We start from the raw sequence: 15,365 nt of genomic DNA on the forward strand, positions 1-15,365 counted from the left end.
TCAGCTATTTAGTTAATACGACGGTGTAGAGCAAAGTCGGGTGAGCCACAGCAAACCTGAGTTCAGTTTTTACGTGCGGCGCCGCCAGTTGGTCCGGCAGTTTATGCGGCGTCGCGGCCCTGGGCGGCCGCCAATATCCCGCAACGGTAGAGGGAACGCTTGCCTCCCTCAAACAGACTACAGCGCAAACAGTGCCAACGTTGTGTCTGCTATGCGTCGGCGATTTTACTGAAAGCCTTCTCCTCACGTTCACCAGCTATTGTCTCACACACGGATGAAAGGAAGGTTACCGTCTAACGTTCCGTCGACACACACGGAAGACTTCGCGTCGTTGTCGTTTTATAGTTGGGTTGGAAGTAACGACGTCTCGCTTCGATGAAAATACCATTTCACCTTTTCGCTAAAACTGTTTTCAAGCACAGGAATACTTAAATAAAGATGAATAGGCCGGGTTTTGACCCCGCATGTCGTCTACACGTGTCCAGTTGCACATAACAACAGGGTCGCCTCGATTTTGTTGCCTCAGAGTTATATATTACACCAACACACGTGCTATTCTTGGAAGCAGGACATATTATGTATTTATGAGCGTTGATAATATCGGGCAAAATAGGTTCTACAATGATTAAGTCCAGTTTCGAAATCACTAATGCAAGCTACAGCTGTGACGGTAGCCATTTAGACTTCTAGCAATGAAGCAAATACTAATCATCTGACTATAACCTTTAATTGAAGGAAGGATGGTGATATAATATATCTTAACACTACATTTTATTCCAGTATCCTTAGTGAATCCCCAAACCTGTCGACAATGTATCTCATAGTCAGAGCACATAACATCGTTCATGCTATTTTGTAGGGGTGGGTTATGTAGCGACACCAAGTTTCACACACTTTTATGTTTTCCTGTCACCGACATCACCAACACACCACATATTCGTGTTACACAAATCGATCACAGTTATGTAACAAGGAACCCCTTTGAGTGCGAGGTCGCAAGTTTAGTCTTTAGTACGGCTCATTTGAAAGTGTTATGCTACCAATTCCAACATGAAAAATATTAAATGCTAATGACTCATCCTGTGCATCAGGAGGGCGTCAGACAATGAGTGTTCGGAAGTTGCAGAGATCAACCTTCTACGGGATGTATGTATTACACTTCAGAAAATGGACATCGTGCACATTCAAGAAATTTTCAAAACTAACCATTAACTTGCACCATTAACTCCAAATGGAAAATGGTGCGACACAGTGATCAGAAAGATTCGCACCATCAATTTCGAAGGCGAACTCCTTGGAAGTTACAAACGGCGCAGGACGTTCAGCTAGGTATCCACTCTTTTAAAGAGTGCATATAGAACCATATGGTGTAACGGGCTGATGATAACTTGTGGAATGTGATGGCATGCAACCGAATGTGAAACAGACAATCGTGGCACTTATGGTGAAACTGGCTACCCTGTACGGTTTAGGCCGGCCGAAGTGGCCGTGCGGTTAAAGGCGCTGCAGTCTGGAACCGCAAGACCGCTACGGTCGCAGGTTCGAATCCTGCCTCGGGCGTGGATGTTTGTGATGTCCTTAGGTTAGTTAGGTTTAACTAGTTCTAAGTTCTAGGGGACTAATGACCTCAGCAGTTGAGTCCCATAGTGCTCAGAGCCATTTGAACCATTTGTACGGTTTAGCTGCAGATAGTGCGATAACATGTTTTATAGGCACGGAAATAACAAATATCCAGAAGCTGAATTTGTCCTTTGCTTCCACACACTTCTCAGGAGGGATAGTTTGCTCTGAGGGAGTATTATTTTTATCTGCAGACCAAGAATCAAGCAAACGCAGTTTATTTTGACCAGCTATTGGCCAAAAGTAGACCTGATATCATAGTTGTTCTCTTACGCCCATTTTCCCACACTTGCTTGTTGTGATGTAAATTCCCCACTTCTTTTGCAAGATCATGCACACGACAAAGAATCGTAGGGGGCAGACCACCAACAACTTCTCTCAGCGCAATAAATAACTGTCCATGCAATTTAGCATCAACATTAACAGTTGGAATTACTGTATACGAATGCGTTAAGGCTATGATGTTAGTTGATCTTGATACAACTCTCTTCGTACCTATAATTTCCAGGGTTCTTTCCATATGCATTTCCTCTTCAAATACCGACTGATCAGTCTGAGAACAAATTCTTTCCCAACCGATGGGAAAAGTTAGGTTATTTCACATACAAATTTTAGAGTCCATTCCGCAGTTTTGTTTGAAATTTCACTATCTTACCTCTTCCAGTTCTGTAGTACTAGTTTGAAGTTATGCAACCATTCACTACTTACCTTGAAATCACTGTAATTTATGTCGCGCTCAGTTTGATGTTCACAACGTGGTAGATCACTTTCATGCACTTCCTGTAAACTGTATCGAGCCTCCTCGAAACGCGCAAACACCATTTTTGTAACAAGTGCATCTTGGTTTTCCTTGAATAACCGTAGTTTTTCTTATGAACTACACGGTTATGTTGCCAAAAACTTATTAGAAATCTGCTCGTAATTACTTTTTTGCTGTTCTGTGGATGATATTCCATGTACGTAATCGTGCTTAGCACCCGCTCCATGGACAACGATTATCCTTTAGTACGTTTCATTAGTGACGGCATCTGTGGATCCCTGTCCGACAAGGATGTTGAACTACATGTCTCGACATCTGTTTCAGCACCACTTTCGTTTGTTAAGGACGTATCGTCAACATTGCTCAGCACGTACATTTTCCGCACAGTCGAGCGTATACGACACCATGCATTCCACTGGCTCTTTCTTCCCATTCTGCGAAATTTCTTGGGATCCTTTCTCACGAAATGTCAACCTCGGCAACTGTTGTTGTACATAGAGCTTCTTTGTTCAATAGTACCATTGCTCTGCTTTGTATCAACGCCACTAGCACTTTAGCACTGTTGGGAGTTACTCGTCGTTTTAGCAGTTCTTGTAGCCTCATGCTAAGCTCACCATTAGATACTTCCAGTTCCGCCCTCTGTTGCCATTAGCAGTCAATACTGTGGTTACATGGCAGACAATATGTGGGGCGTCGAATGCCGTACACATCCTTGACATTTTGTGACCTCGCACTCAAGGAGTCCTTGTAAGTATAACAAACTTAAGTGTTATAGGCCTCCGTTACGACTTACAAGCAGATCTGAGCAGCCCTCTTAGATCGTTTCAAGATGATGATATCATTTATTTCTGGATTCATTTCGCCTTGACCAAAAACGACTTTTTTATTCTTTTTACCCATAAAAGTTTCGCTGAAATTACTGCGTCATCAGTGAGCCCTTTTATTTTCTTTCTAGTTACCACATGCTGTGTTTCTTATGATTTTCTGTATTTTGCTTTACATCTCTTTTTAACCATTTGACATTTTCTGGTTACCTCATTATATCCAGTGTGAAAATCAGCACTTCGAAACTTTTACTTTGTCACTGTTTACAAGATGTGAAAACAAGACCATGGCGTCGTGGGTCCTGATTGCAGAAAGTTCTCTGCATAGCTTCTCAGACTTTCGCAGGTCGTGCATCTGTTCTGAGTTGGGATCGGCCTTGATAAGTCGTTCAAGAAAATCATTGCACCATTTTCAGTTCTGTCTGGCGTGTGGACAGAATCTGTTCACAGAGCTGTGTACAACCTCAAACTGAAACCTTAAAAGGAAATATAGATTAACGACAAAAAAGCTCAGATACTGTTCATCGACGTCACTTATGCAGCGATTTATTGTATATGAAAATGATTTTTTTCTGATTAAGCATGGCATTTCTCATTCTCAGTTATGGATGTCGCCACTTCCGTAAATACTGACTCATGAAAGAGGCCCTCAGTACGACATATAAATCAACAACAAATTTTTTGTACTATTGGAAGTTCAGTAAGGCAATTTTGATTAAGTATTCCAATAAATATGGCAACGGCCTTCTCGCAGTGGTAACACCAGTTCCGTTCAGATCACCGAAGTTAAGCTCTGTGGGGGTTGGTTAACAAGTGGAAGGGTGACCGTCCGCGTCTACCTAAAGCTGCTGGGAAGCGGGTTGCACTCAGGCATTGTGAAGCCTATTGAGGAGCTACTTGACTGAGAAATAGCGGCTACAGTCACGAAAACTGACAACGGACGGGAGAGCGGTGTGCTGACCACATACCCCTCTATGTCTGCATATCGTGACGCCTCTCGCTGAGATACAGCGCTCGTTCGGTACTGTTGGCCGTCCAAGACCTGTTCTGACGGAGTTTGTAATAAATGAGAACTATTAATTTCATAATGAGAGTCCACCATCAATTTGCTACACATTTAGATAAATGGTGGACTTGTAACTGGTAAGTGCAAAACACAGTCGTAAAATGTACACGTGTACCATATTACTCGATATACAGAGAAATGGAAGACATGTTCTTAAACATGCCTGATTAAACAAAGTTATAACTACGTCAGATGGACAGCACAATGCCTGTGGTGACGACAAGGGTGGAAATCTATTTTCAGGTACAACGTACAAGTAGATATACGTATATTACACGAGGGAACAGTTGCTCATGATAATTTTGGTGCATACACAAAACCGTTGTGATTTTGCTTCCAAAATTTCACCCAAGATATATCTACGGATCTGAAAGCTCTATCCGACAGAGTTCAATGTACAATTCTCCGTGTGATAGCATCAGTGAAAGCTGCTGTATCACAGGAAGGGAGGACTGCTTATCATATGAGATCTGGAGCTGCCCTTAACATAAATAAATGTAATGTGAGTAAGTAGATGAAAAAGACCCAACATTTCTGTAATACACAGTTGACGAACTGTCACGGTGATCACTCAAACATGGAAAATCTAATAGGATTCACGCCAGAATAGTTTAGATTACACGATAAACAATATTAGTTATGATGGCGACAAATATCGGTTGAAGGTTTAGTAGAAGATGGTCTCATCAGACATCTTTTTTTCGGTGACGTTGGTGGCTAAGATGTAGCAGGGAACTGGATGTCTGTGCTCATTTCACTCTTAGTGGTCATTGTTTGAGATACCTCCTTGGGTGCGTGAATCGCCACAGATCGCACAGCGATTTTTTACCATACACAGCCTTACATAGTCTGCAATTTCCCTTAAGATGTTGTTTCAGCCTGTGTTGTAGCGTTGGTCTTCGGAAATAGTTTTGTGAATGCTCGCGTAGAAAAGTAACAGTTGGACGGATGCTATGACATGAAAAACTTCTTTGATTTAGAATATGGTATGCCCTTTGGAAACTTAATTTCCTGTCCCACTTCTATAAACTTGGAACATCCTCCAATCCAAATTTGACACTTACATTTTTGGTGACGTGGAAGAGCTCGTTGTCTCTGCTTAAACTGCTGAAGGACAGTCTTCGCAAGTTGTATTACCGTTATACGCTAACGTCAGCAGCTCTACACAACTACTACGGCAGCAATCGTCATTATTGTTAAGTTTCACCCTCCTCATTCTCTATGTGCTGTTTTGCCAGATTTAGATCGATAAAAATCTGTGGTGGCGGAGGTAGACAAGTTGTGCTGTCTATTATGACAAATTCACCTATGGCACGAATATCGATAGTTAAAAGAAGGGTACATGTAATTAAAAACCTCTACTACTAAAAATAACAACGAGGAAGAACGACAGTCTTTATCCTGTGGAAATTAGGTAGAAAAAAGCGCATTCGTCCGCCTTTCTCCTAGAGTCGCGTTTGAGCTTGTACAAACTGGTTTGCACTAAAGAAGTCACAGGTTCCACTGTATGCTGTCAGAATTTTACCACTATTTGCACTAATTTCTCAATTTTCACCCATAGAAAGTATTACCAACGTGGCACTAGGCTACTTTGAGTGGGGATGAGTCCGAATTTTGGAAAGAAAAGTACTGAGTTGGGTATGGAATTAATTCACATTCGAAATAGCATAAGTTAGTAACATGTTTCCATTTGCCATATTCCACCCCATGATCTAACGGCCTTGTCGCGATGGTAACACCGGTTCCCGTCAGATCACCGAAGTTAAGCACTGTCGGGCTTGGCGGACACTTGGGTGGGTATTCGTCCGGGAGTGTCGAGCTCTGTTGGTGGGAGGGGTACACTCAGCCCTTGTTAGGCAAATTGAGTAGCATCCTGATTCAGAAGTAGCGGCTCTAGTCTCATAAATTGACAACTACCGGGGTAGCACTGTGCTGACCACAAGCTCCTCAGTATCCGCATTAAGTGACACGTATGACCTGAGGATTATACGGCGGTAGGTCGGTACCGTTGGGCCTTCAAGGCGGGTTCAGCCCCCTCCTACTTCAAACTTGGCGGTGCTGTTGTCATAATAGTCTGCAGGTTTCAACAGGCTCTCCAGAACACTTCGAGCGACTACAGTGTTTTAAATTGTTGCACCACCACTGTTCCTCCGCCTTACTTTGTAGTTCGAATTTGTTTCCATTTGTGCATGTTCTGAGAGCTGTAAGATCCATAATAAAATTCTCAACAGGTTTACAATAGTCTGAGATGTTCTTACTTGACTTTGTGAGGCAGTTTGTAGGAAGTTGAGTACAAACTCTCTAATATTCCACAACTGCAGCGATATGGAGACTAAAGCGTAGAGTAGCAGCAATCTGTGGCTCATTGTTTCGCCTACAGCATCGGTAGCTGTAGGGATTGCGGAGCACACGTCACATGCAGATAGCCATTACGCTCTATTGAAACCAGGTTGACGGTTCGGTGGATAGATTTGCATTCGTACCTCGTCACTGAATCCTTCATTACTACATTTCACGAATACGAACCTTCCATTACATTGTCTGGACTTGAAATTTGATATGTAACTCTAATTGCGTGTTGTTGTGTAAGACGATCCTGGGCTTGTACATCGGCTCTGAATTGAGCTCATGTTACCAGCAGTAATAACGTCCTCTCTCTACAGCATTTCCGGTCATCCGCTTAACGTCGATTTCGATTTTCACACGAGACATGGCTCGCAGCAGTTACCTGCAAAGTAAATGTCGGGCTACAACACAGGAAAATCAATTTCAATATTTTTGATGGATGAGTCGGATGAAGCAGTAGTAATCTGCGTAACAGTAATACTGACGTCAGCTATCAATGGCGAGTTACTGTTAAAGTTTTAATTGCTACAGGTGTATTTTTGAAGCATAAATTTGTAAATTTCTTATTTTTTCTCAGTAGGTATGGTGGGTGAGAGTGACAGCATTCATGTCAATGTTTCTCACTGGAAATTAATAAAAAGCGGTTAATTATTAATTCATTCAATAACAAATTCAAATTTAAATACAATTAGTGTTCATCTGTAATAGGATGTATGAAACAGCTCGTATAGACAAAAGAGTTTGAGAACATATAAATAGTAACATAAAGACATTTCTTCTCCGTCAACAAAAAAGTTATTGAAATTTCTACACTTATCAACAGAATTTGTGTTTTATTTTTTAGCATCGTTGCAACAAGTGTCCTTCACATGTTCGTCAGTTTCATAAACCACTCTACTCTTACTCAAGCCATTCCGTTCAGTCTCATTCACATTGTATCATAATGTTTACATCATTAGAAGCGTATCTCCACTCAGTCTCTCTCTCTTTTCATAATACCGAGGGAGCTGGCGCGGTGGTTAGCACACTGGACTCTCATTCGACAGGAGGGCGGTTCAAATCTGCGTACGGTCATCCTGATATAGCTTTTCCGCCATTCCCCTACATCGTTACAGGTAAATGTCCGGATGGTTCCCTTGAAAGAGCACGCCCGATATCCTTCCCCATCCATAGAACATTCCGAGCTTATGCTGCTTCTCCAACAACCTCGATGTCAACGGACCGCTGAACCCTAATCTCTCATGCTTCCTTGTTTTCCTAACACTGGCTTCATATTTTTTCCTGTGTCTGACATGCCAAGAGTTCATCCCTCAGGGCAACTACAGACTTACATACATTCATTGTCCACATGATATGTTAGCTGTGCAGGTGGAGGAGAAAAATCCCATAAACAGTGATTCAGTCATAATCAAGGCTTAACATAAAAATACGCAACAGATGCCATCTTATTCAAATAGACCTCAGGAGAGTGATATGGGAGCGAGGGGTTTTCAAGCACGAATTACTCGAAGCGCGATTGAAATTCATACATGGTCACAGTATCATAAGAATGTACAATTACTTATCTTACCTGATTTTAAATCACGTTCCTCACTGTAGAATTTCAACTCCGTCCTATCGCCGACGAGGTCATTGGACTTCAGCACAAGGGCAAAGATAGGAAAGGGTGTTCGTGTAATCTGCAAGGAAACCGTCCAGGCATGTGTCATAAGTAGAGCTGCGCTCTACTAAAACCACAGTTCAGCAGTTTTCGTAGAATACCTAAGTGACGTAGTGTATGATAGGATTACAGAGTAGTACATTTATAGCACTGGTAGGGAAAGAAACATAAATGAGTCTGTGAGAGAGAAACAGTGAACTGATGAGGTCTCTTTGCTTTTTAATTGTTTGCATTTCACGTTATTAGAACCACAAATCATTCAGCGTTAGTCAATTGAGTAGTTTATACCCTCAAAAAAAATATAAATTTCATTTTATAGGCAATAAAAATTACCTCTGTGTTTTTATGTAACCGAAGAAAGTACTGTTTACATGGAAGAACATAAAGGGAGCTACATAATTATTGTTGTTATTTTGTTCTCAACAAAATGTTCTTTATCATGATCAAAGGCCAAGGTTTCTTGTTGTTATGGATAACTCAGAAAGTTGTTCATAAATAACAGACACATTTTTTATATAAGCTCGACGAAGCGATGTATAATATGCTTTTGTTTTCCAGTTTTTAAATTTTACCCTTTTCTGAGAAAAATGCGTTTTCTAGCGCTGTGTGATCAGTCTGATTTTTTTTTAATTTTACTACAATATACCCCATTTCCACGTTGCAAATCAACAGATTCCGAATAAAACCAAAATTACACATTGATAGTTTCAATTTTGTTATAAAAAGTTTTTTATTTTTACAGAAGAGATAGGAGAATAACTGTGTAGAATAAAAATGTTCCTTGAGTTATGCAGTCCTTTATATATACTCACTCAGTTTCTAAACGGTTCACCGTTGCCAGTTTCTTGGGGAACCTAGTGCGAGGTTGTTCGCATACGTAAACTAGTCGATCGAAATGAGGTAATGCACGATAGGTATTCAACACACCTAACGTGGGTAACGTGATTACGATTTTAGCTGGCCAAGGCTACTAGGAAAACTACCGTAGTCTAAGCTGACTTAAGATTGTCTACGGTAACTTATGGTAGTTGAACAGCTCTAGTCATAACCAAGTTAATGGAGCCACTGAGAACCTGAATCTGGAAAGCTTGGAGGGAATTTGATCCACGAGAATCCAAAATATTACCACTGAACAACATCCCTCATTTGGAAATGGAAGACGTAGGCGTAGGTAGTCCACTTGTAATGGTGGTTACCCATCAAAAACATGGGTTCAAGTTCTCATTCATATCCTTTACTTGATTTAATACAGTCAACTAACCAGTAGCTAACCCATTTCTCGATAATATTCTTTCCTTCAGGAGTGTTGTGTAAGGTACGCAGGAGAACTTTTGCGAATCTTGGAAGGCACGACAGAGGTATTGGTGGTGATCAAGCTGTGAGAGTGGGTCGTGAAAAGAGCTGAAAAGCACAGTCAATAAGAGCATGGACAGCGACAGGCAGGGTCTAGTGTGCAGGTCCCTGTCTGATAGACAGCTTTAATCTTCGTTCTTTGTTCTGTATCCTGTTACATCTGATTCCCGAAAGTCACCTCCTGATGATGACTTAAGGAATTATACAAATGACTCATGGACCAAAGCGGATATTAATTAAGTAAATATAGCTCCTCACAAAATAATTTGCGATCACGAAAAGCACTTCGTCATCCGATAACGTAACAATAAAAGAAGATTTGCAAAATAAAAAAGCAGGAATTGAGTGGTCGCTAACTTCTGGATTAGCGTAAGTGTATTACAGCCCAGGAGAACCTGCGTTGGGAACAGTATAGTCAGAGAATGGGTAGCGTGGGATGGGTGATGTGTTAAGAGCCTTGTCAGGGAAAGAGCTGGTGTATTCGGCTATTCTTATCATAATATATCTAAGAATATTCTTTTAGGGGAAGAAAAGGCGGATTGATGGAAATGAACGTTAGAAAAGGACGACGATAGGTTAGTATTTTGCATATTATTGGTGAAGTTGTTTGTAGTCACTAAGCAGCGATGATGTGACTGGTGTACAGTTGAAAGTTGTCGACGAAGGCATGTGATCGATGTAAAGATTGGGGAACCGAGTTTAACATGTATTCAGAGCGTTGCTGATCGAAATGAGACCCACACATACGTTTTATTTTGTGTCACATGTGGCAAAATTAATGATTACTGAAACAGCGTTTTTCTACTTGTATGTTATTGAAATATGGCGGAAAAATGTTATTATGCAAACAGAGGAAGCACAACGTGCTGGCTTCCACCAATTTTTAGCTTGTGGCTGGCGCCCCTCTGTTCTGCATAACTGGTAAATCCCTCGCAGTCCATGTATAAACGATGTTCTGCAAGGGGCTTCTGTTCTCGAATACAGCTCGAGACTCAAGGCCATTTCCTAACAAAGACGACAGAGCAAGGTGGCGCAAAGGTTCTCACGATGGGTTAGTATTCGGCGGCAAAGCTGTTTAAAGCTTCATGCATCCCGATTTAGGTTTTCCTCAATTTCCTTAAATCAGTTAGAGCAAATTTCGCAAATTTTCCTGTAATTTTCATCCCCAGTATCCCCATTCCGAGTACGTGCAGCCTCTCTCACAATGTTCAAATGTGTGTGAAATCTTATAGTACTTAACTGCTATGGTCATCAGTCCCTAAGCTTTCACACTATTTAACCTAAATTATTCGAAGGACAAACACACACATTCATGACGAGGGAGGACTCGAACCTCCTCCGGAACCAGCCGCACAGTCCATGACTGCAGCGCCTCAGACCGCTCGGCTAATCCCGCGCGGCTGCTGCGTCTCTGATTATCTCGTTGGCCATGGGACGTTAACCCATAACCAAACTTCTTCCCTTTAAACAAGGTGTTGCAGCGTCAGGGACATATGAAATCCTGCAGTCTAGTCGAGATCACTGAAGCCTTTCTACAGTTTTTAAATTAGTTGTATGTTTTAAAATACTGAATCCTATTGAATCTTTGCGTATGAGCATGATGATAATTTACTTTCCTATCTTCTGATGGTGGTCTAGTGAGTATAAAATATAAATATTTTAGAAACTACTCTGAAATATGACACATCGTGTATTATTAGGAAATACTGAACGAACACTCTATACATGCATTTCAATTTTCCACCGAAATTTCAATGGACAACTTGTAATGTAATCTAAAACGAAAGTTTTTCCCCGCCACAGGTATTTTGAGGTTAATAAAGCTGTTGTTCCCGGCTGTTTGTGAAACACACTGCCTCGTCATCAAAATCTGTTTTTAAACTAAGTGTAATCGATTTACTAACACACAAATGAATAATCTGTATCTCGTATTCGAATATAATTTTTTAAAAATTAGAACTATTTTGGGGCAGTTCAATTCATATCACGTATTACGGCCATTGTAAAATATGGTAATTAGGTTCCATAAAATTTTGCTCTTGCTTTTATCTTATTTTGTGAGCTAAAGAAGAAATTATATCGCTTATAGTTTGCGATCCGATCACCGACGAATTTTTCTTTCATATGACTAATTAAATATTGTAATATGTCAAATTTTACTAAAAAATAAAAAATATTTATTACGATTTCACATTAAGATATATCCCCATGTGCTTACATTAAACTCGTGAGAGGACAACAGAAAATAATGTACTCTCTGCAAGAGTCTCGAAACAACGAAAGTATAGCCGTTTCACATTGTTTCCTTTGCCTGCAGCTCATTACGTAGACACAGACCTGGTTTGAAGTGACAAGCAAAATGGGCTATACCAGAATCTATTGTAGGCTTCCTGCCGCTCAAAACATATCGAACAAATGGTACAATAGGGTGTGTAAGGAACGATGGAATATTAGAGTTTAAGATCCTTTCGATTATGAGGTCATTAGAGATGAACACTAACTCGGACTGTACAAGAATAGGAAGGCAGTCGGCAGTGTGCATTTCAGAGGAACTATCCCGGAAGTCGCCTGATACGACTTACCGGAATCTCAAGAAAACTAAATCACGTTTTCCAAAAGCGATTTGAACCTCGATTCGGGGGAACACGAATCCAGTGCCTCAGCCGCAGTAACTTCCCATCCGGTAATACTCGGCATCTACTCTGGAAAAAAAAAACAAGTTTTGATGTCAGCCACTCCTGATATCTGTAACATTCAGAAATATAATACATGTACCTAGCCCTTCCAATTTTTTACATGTACGCACAAACAACATGATTAATATTTGTTTCATTCTTACCTTTAAATGTGCCATGTAAAATACGGCAGAGGGAAAAAGAGCATTCCTTGCATAAACGAGTCAATATAAAGTGAAACATATATTGATGATGTGTGTAGCGTTACAAGCAACTGGCTTGACTGCCACTGGGCTGACTAAATTTGGCAGGTCAGCGTGAATGTTCTTTGGAGAGGCCAAATGTTAGATGAAGTGTGACAGACGAGTTGAGCAAGCCACGAGGGTCAGAGCCGATCGGAGTTTTCTCGAACGGAAAGGTGGGTGTGTGTCCAGACGGCATTGTCGCGGAATGAGTAAAAATGGAGGGGCAGTGATTTGGAATATCGTCACTAACTTAGTAAAATGCTTAGTAAAATGCCTTACAAGCATGCTAGGAAGAAACCGATGACAGCTTTGGAATCGCAGAAAATGGGACGAGTACTTTGGACATTAATAATTGTTTGAAACTTTAGCAGTTAAGAAGTTAATAACAAAATTGCCACTACTTTTTACTATAACTGTAAAAACTGAACACATAACGGAAGTGACACTTACGGTAAACCAGATGAAATAAAACAACGCCAGCAATATAATCAACAGATTACTTTTCTAATCAGGCGAACATGAAAAGATGTTGCACAGAGTGTAGTTTCCTTGCGTGAATAGCGTCATATCTATTTAATCCTCCACAAAGACACAAACGATCTTACCAACATGAGTTTCCTTCTTTAATATTCCAGTAATTTTCGATGTATATTTAATTATAGTCCAGATTTATGAAATACACTGATGAGCCAAAACATTATGATCACTGCCAACGGCGACGGTGGGTGCGGCCTGGTGGTGTTGCGGGCACAGTGAAGCGGTAATAAAACTATGTAAGCGGAGCAAACACGGTCGGGGATCACCCTTACGTAGATATGGGCTGCAAAGGGGGAAATCCTTTGCATAAGCAACTTTAAAAAAGGGCAGATTATTATTACGCAGAGCCTGTGAAAGAGTATCTCGAAAACGGCGAAGCTGGTCGAATGTTCACGTGCTACTGTCATATCTACGGGTAAGAGGTAGATAAACAAAATACCATTACGCGCTAAATGGTTGGACGTCCACTCCTCTTCATATAAAGTGGGATTTGGAGGCTTGTCTGCTCTGTAAAGCAGGATAAATGATGATCTGGGTCATCTCTGCTGAAAAAGCACAATGCTGGTGCATGCACAAGTGTTCGGAGCACACCGTTCATCATACGTCGTTGAACATGGAACTTCGTAGCAGACCATACCTATGTGTTCACATGTTGACGTAACGACGTCAGTTACGATTGCAGTGGGCGTAGGACCAGAGAGATTCTACTGTCGACCAATGGAAACGTGTTGGCTCTTCGGATGAATCACATTTTGGCTACACTAGCTCGATGGTCGTCTCCACAAACGCCGTGTAGCCGTGTAGCCGTGTAGCCGTGTAGCCGTGTAGCGCACCGCGAATTTGGGCTTGTGGGAACAGTATTATGGTATGGGAGACCTTCTCCTGCGCTTGCGTGGCACCAGCGAAGACATGCTGGTAGCTGTGAACCACATTCATCCCTTCATGCCTGATGTCTTCCCCGGCGGCTATTTCATCTTTCATCAGTATAATTGTCCATGCCTCGGTGACAGAACCTTGCTAAAGTGGTTTGAGGAGCATTGTAGTGAACTCGCGTTGATGTCTCGGTGACCAAATTATCCTGATGTAGCTTCTATAGAACCCATCTGGGACGCTATATGACGCCGTGGCCCGTTACTGATGTGAATTACGTGAGCTCTGCGTATACATCTAATGCCACATACCTTTACAAACCTACCAACAAACTGGCGAATCCTGATACGCAGATTCAGTGATGTATTTCGTTCCAAAGACGGACAAACAAGCTATTAAGCAGCTGGTCATAATGTTTTGGCTCATCAGTGTAGGCCAAGTCAGCGTTATGACTCGAGTATCGGATATGGCGATTTTTATGTTTGGGATTTGTTGAAAACTGTTGGAATAATGCACAAGGGATACTATAAAGAAGTCACAAACATACGGCAAAATTTGCTGTATGTTTTGTCACAATCATTTATGTGGGATTATTGTGAAAATTATGAATGGTGGTCAGGATAAAAGTATCTGTACTGAATCGAGGAGTGCTCGTGGAACCGAATCTTTAAATAAGCATGCTGGGAAGAGCTCGTGATCTTTCGTCTGTCGCCTTCGCTCTGGAGCTTTTGGTAAGGTATTTGCTCTTTTTCGTCTGGAATCGGTAAAGATATGGGCGTTTTGCTTGCCGCGAATGTTACTTTGGTGTAGCGGAAATTAGTGTAATCTTGGGCACGTGTGATAACATATAACTATCGGGACTCTGATTTCAATCCTTAGAGGCAGTTTAGTTAGTGACGAGACCTCGTAGGGGCGACTTTAGTTTCTATTGTATGCCACTGCCGTTGTGAACGTGTAAAGGCATGCAGTTTAACTGATTTATGTTCCGATGGACTTGAACTGATTTATTTAGAACAACATTGACGGAAAATTTAGATTCGCTGACAATGATAAAGCTCCCGGTACCCAGCTTCGAGAGATAGATCAGGTTTTAGAGAATTTACTGCACGGATGCATTTTATTTTAAAGCATGCTACGTTTGCACAAAGTAATTCCCAAACTGTGCGCTGCTGATAGACAATAAACAGTCATCCTAGAATTATTTGTATGTGAGCACCATTCACATATATTGTTCATTTCTGGACAGAAAAAGGGATTTATACCGAAGTTAAAATCAATTTGTTTTGAGCGACATTATTATCCTTCGAGGTTTCAACCAACATATCCTAATTCAGTTAATGTTTTCTTAAATTAATCGCCAACGTGTCTCACTGCTAGTATGAGGTATAAACATTATTTTGCTGAATTGT

This window comes from Schistocerca nitens, chromosome 3 (assembly GCF_023898315.1).
Source record: "Schistocerca nitens isolate TAMUIC-IGC-003100 chromosome 3, iqSchNite1.1, whole genome shotgun sequence".
In the NCBI taxonomy this organism is placed as follows: domain Eukaryota; kingdom Metazoa; phylum Arthropoda; class Insecta; order Orthoptera; family Acrididae; genus Schistocerca; species Schistocerca nitens.